Raw genomic sequence first — 5,249 nt, 5'->3', positions numbered from 1 at the left:
AGCTTCTGAAATGTGCTCGGAGGCACCTCAGTCTTGAGGCTTGTAGTTTAAGACGAGTGTTACAAATTTCTCAATCCTGCCAATATTGACTTGAACCACCCCTCAACACTCCCACCTACCTCCCCCCACCCCCTGCAATTTGTTTAACAAATTTGAGCAAATTAGATAAAGGCTCTCAGCTTAGCTCTGGTTCTTTCTGTGGAGGGTAGGATTACAGCTCCATCTCATGTTAATTCTCTGGTTCTCTGCTTTAGCCATGGCTCATGCTGCTGTAAGTCTAGCTGGCGCAAAAATGTCTGGTCCTGAAGAGCATGCACTAAATGCCTGCTGCTCCTTTGCTGGTTGTGAAAGAGAGACTCACTGCTACTGGTATCTCACAGATTTATTGGTGAGACTGGCCAGTTCCCCTGTGGATAGCCTGACAGTCCCTATTTGCATATTCCCACCAATCCACCTGACAAGGTCAAGTTCCACAGCTAGGAAAGCCAGACTGAAAGATAATCTCCCCAGTATGACTGGTAAATTTGAACCACCAACCTTGAGGTTAACAGTCATATACATTAACTAATAAATCAATCAATCTATCTCTCTCTGTCTGTCTGTCTCTCTCTCTCTGTCTGTCTCTCTCTCTCTCATGTCTAGTCAGAACTGACCTGACTCATAGCTAACCCTCCAGTGGTTTTCAGAGGTTATAAATCACACAGGAGGAGACTGTCCATCTTTCTCCTGAGGAGCAGCTGGTGGATTTGTACTTCCTGCCTTTCAGTTGGCAGCATCATTCTCTATCCACTAGGCCACCAGAGGTCCCTAATATCTCATATTATTGTGGTTGTTGTTATGTGCTGTTGAGTTAACCATTACTCATAGCAACCCTATGCAAAATAGCTCTGAACCCTGCTCTATCCTGAGCCAATATCGCTATGCCTGACAGGTAGCTTTCAATGAGCTTACTCACAAAAGGTGGTGAAAAATGGGAGGATGGAAATAGATAGATAGATAGATAGATAGATAGATAGATAGATAGATAGATAGATAACAGATAGATTAAAGAAGTTTGAGTATTTGATTGTCTCTTCATTCATTTATTACTCATCACCCCCTCATGGGAAAAAATACTAGCATATCTGCCTACTGACATGAACAAATGGGTAGAAAAAGAAAATAGATGACCTCCTTTACTGACAATAGGAAGAAAGAAGATCTTTTTCTACAAGACAGGTAGGCGAGTAAATGTGCTAAGGGAGAGTTAGCAATTTGTCTTTGTAATAACTGCCTTTATCAGTGGAATAGACAAGTCTTTGAGATAAGTTGGAGTTCTGAAGAAAGATGCAAAGGGGGCAAATAGGGGAGTGGGTGAGATAATCGAGACAATATAAAGCCTGCAAGACAGCCATAAGGTTCTCTTAAAGAATGGAGTATGATATTTTACGTGATTTACTTTGTGGTGGAAAATATACACAAAAGAACATTCACCAAGTCTATAAGTTTTTATGTATATACTAAAGAACTTGATTAAATTCTTTGAGTTATGCAGTCACTCTTATCTTACTCTGAACTGTTCTTCCCTGATTAATAGAAATTTCTTTGACACTAAGATCTTTCAGGTTGCTATTGTCAATTTGATCCCATAGAGAGAGATCTTAAAAGAGCACAATCCGCAATGCAGACATTTTTTACTGAAATTCACTCCTTTCTCGAGTCACAACTAATTCATTCCAAACATTCCATTTCCTCTTTCAATTCTTGACTTTCCTTCTTCCTCTGTTGATCTAGGCAAATAGAGACTTTGCTGAAGAGCAAAAATGCCAGTTTAGAGACTAAGGTGTATCAGGCCAAAGTCAGAGTATTTTCAGTAGTTTAATTGCATGTGATAGTTGGACAATGATTTCAGGAAAACAAAGGAGAATTGATGCCTTTGAATTATGGTATTGGTGCAGAGTACTGCATATATGATGGACTGCCAAAGAAAATCAACAAATCTGTCTTGGAGGAAATGTAGACAAGGTAATTATGGTGTAATTTTATCTCACATACTTTGGGCACGTTAACAGAAAGTTTCAGACATTGGAAGTGAACATCATGCTTAAAAAAATAAAGAGTCAGAGAAGGAGAGGAAAAGTTTCAATTAGTTTAACACAGTGACTGAAACAATTGGCTTAATGACAACAGAGATTGTGAGAATGGCACAGGATTTGTCAAGATTTCATTTTTGTGTGCATAGGTAACTGAGAATTCAACAAGCTTTGTGACATGCTTGTTTAAGAATGGAAGACATTGCAAGACAAGTCCTGAGGCAGGGCTAGAAAAGTTCTGCTGTTGAATACTGAGCTTCCCCTGGCCACAAGTTTTCTCAAAATTGTCTCAAAATAAAGTTATTTAAAATAGTTTTCACAATTGAATAAAAATGTTATGGAAGCATTATATTCCTAATTTTATTTTCCTCGACAGAGTTGGCTCAACACGTAGCAACCTCACATGCAAGAGAAAAAAAAGACTGCCTAGGCTGGCATCATATTCACAACTGTTCCTATGTTTGAGTTCATTGTTTCAGCCACTGTGTCTTAGTCTTTAGCTTTGACATTCTTCTTTATCAAGCATGACACCTTCTCAAGGGACTGATCTCTTCTAATATGTCCAAAGTAGGTGAGTCAAAGTCTTTGCTTCCAAGAAGCATTGCAGTTATGATTTTCTTTTTTTGTTGTTGTTGTTTATTTTAAAAGAAGTTGTCTTTTTTTCAATTTCACATGGATTTACATACAAAGTTCATATACACTGTGTTTCAAACTAAGGCACATTTATTTGTTCTAGAGTCAATATACCATGCCACAGTCACTAGTCTTTGTCAACATCATGCTTCAAGACAGTATTTCTTCTACCAGTACAATTTGTCTGTTGCTGTGTAACTCGTGGGTTGCTGTTATTTGAGAAGTTATGCCACTGTTGCTTCAAATGCTGGTGGTATCACCCACGGTGGACAGGTGTCCACAGAGCTCTCATATTAAGATAGTTTAGGAAGAAGGATTGGTCACACACTTCTGAGATGGGAATAAATTGAGTGAAAACAGTAATGAAGTATCTGAAGATACTCCAAAAGCGGCTGAGAATACAGCAGATAAGAACAAAGAGCCCTCTCCACCAGATGCTCTGATGGAGAAGGAAGGGTAATCTCCTCCTATACCAGTCAGATCCAATTTGATAGTACACAAACTCACACACACGCTAATGAAATTTAAAAAAAAATAATGAAGAGCCCTCAAGTAACCACAGTCCACATGGGAAAGACCAAACCAAGCGAGTTGGTGATGGTGGGATGCCAGGAATAGGGGAGAATGACCTTGCAAAAGCTGAAGATCTTCCCTCTTAAGCCCCCTCTTTCAGGTTCTCAACATGGAAATCATCAGTCTCCCACTTTGTAACTGGACAGCCTCTCTCTCAAATATGGCTCTAGATACACACATAAACCACAATGGAAACCCTGGTACTTCAGATCAAATACCTTCCAGTCCTCATCAGCATTTAAATCCAGGACCAAACATGGAGAATGAACCTAGAATTCAAACAAATACACTAAAGCAGGCTGACAAGGATAGAGTTGATGATTTCCATAAATTGAAGCAAAGCTGGTTCTTTGGTGAGAATGAATCCTCTTCTAATCTGCAGCATGGCTCTGAACTGCAGGGTTATAATGGGGAAGATGGTAACATAGTGAGTATGTGGCAGACAAGAGGCTGAGCTGGCTGAAAATGAAGAAGAAGACGGTGATGGTGGAGAGGAAGACGTCTAAGATGATGAAGAACAAGAATTTCAAATGGATCCTGTAGACTATGGAAAGCAACATTTCAATGATGTCCTTTAATTCCTAAAAGAAAACTTCAGACAACCTAAAGTCCTGTAAAAATGGAAACATTTCTACATTGTTGGTTGGTTTGTTGTGGTGGGTTTCTTTTTGTTTTGTTTTGGTTTTGTTGTTGTTGTTGTTGTAAAGATAAATTATATCCATTGTAAGGATACTTTGAGATAGATTTAAGAAAAAACTTTAATGCAAGAATGTACCCATGTACATATGTGAACTTTTTCATATCTATTATCAGAGCAGAGACCTTTTTTGGTTATGATATAGTTGAGCCAAAAACATGGTAAGCAAAACTGTAATGTTTACATTTAAAGCAAACCAATATATACATTTTATTGGGAAGAATTCTTTTTTAAAAAATGGACAAATAAGCAAAGATTGTTGTACAGTTTATATGTTGCCTATAGCATAACCACAGTGAGAACAATTACTCAGCTGAAAAACTATTTGTATACCAGTATATTCTTCTTAGCCCAACCAAGTGTTCTATCTGCCCCTCATCTCATGATCTTCATGGAATTATACTATAATAGTTACATAAAAAGGGGAAACTGTAGGCTAACCCCTGGGCAGCATGTGTGCAAAGTCACCTCCCTGTGTATTTCACATGGGTACTAATGTATTTTGGCTGAGGCCTGATGGAAACTGAGATAACCTCTAACGCTGTAAAAATATTTACACATCATACAGCTTAATGAATTAATGAAATTATGGAGTGCATGACTGACAATATATTTTTAATTTTGTTTTTGCACATAATGCCAGTACTGCTTCTACGTCCAGCACTGGCTAAAATTTTTATATTTTCAGAGTTCAAATTGGTAAATATATCCACGATTTAAATGTTAGACCTTGGAAGGGGCTAACAACTTGGAAATAAATCTGCAATCAGTATTTCAAAGCTTCTCTAGTAGTTTTAGAGAGATGATTTGACTAGAATTTTTCAGAAGTACTAAATAAGGAATTTTATCAGATGTTTTATTAATGCACAGATATATAGAAGTACATGAGGTCTACATCCATTTTATTGAAATAGCTTAAAAGTTTATAATAAGGGTGAACAATGTTTGCAATTGCTTAATGTCAGTGAAGAATGAAGAACCTATCAACCTCATATTTTCTAGAGCTGCAAAATTATTCCAAATGCATTTATCCTTCTTAAGACTATTCAGTAATACACATAACATAGCTAATCCTTGTTTTTTTATTTAAAATACTTTTTAATCATATCTACCTCTAAAACCCAGGGAAACCCGGCGGGAAGAGGCCCTTGGGGACAGTGAGTGACAAGAGTGCTGCTGGGTGGGAGGGAAGCCTGAAAGTGGTGCACAAGCGAAGTCACCTCAGATAACAACCTTTCAAAGGTACCCAGAGAAAACCGGCGGGCCCTCGGGCC

General features: G+C 38.1%; 1 pseudogene; it reads left to right on the top strand.

Moving 5' to 3' along the window:
- The first annotated feature begins 292 nt into the window (after nt 1–292).
- LOC102860312 lies at nt 293–3,856 on the top strand (annotated as a pseudogene).
- Nucleotides 3,857–5,249: the final 1,393 nt, after the last annotated feature.

The sequence above is a fragment of the Elephantulus edwardii genome, unplaced genomic scaffold (genome assembly GCF_000299155.1).
Source record: "Elephantulus edwardii isolate Elephantulus edwardi_28Jun2011 unplaced genomic scaffold, EleEdw1.0 scaffold00022, whole genome shotgun sequence".
In the NCBI taxonomy this organism is placed as follows: Eukaryota; Metazoa; Chordata; class Mammalia; order Macroscelidea; family Macroscelididae; genus Elephantulus; species Elephantulus edwardii.
Note: the sequence above shows the minus strand (reverse complement) of the source record. Positions and strands in the feature narration are given on the sequence as shown.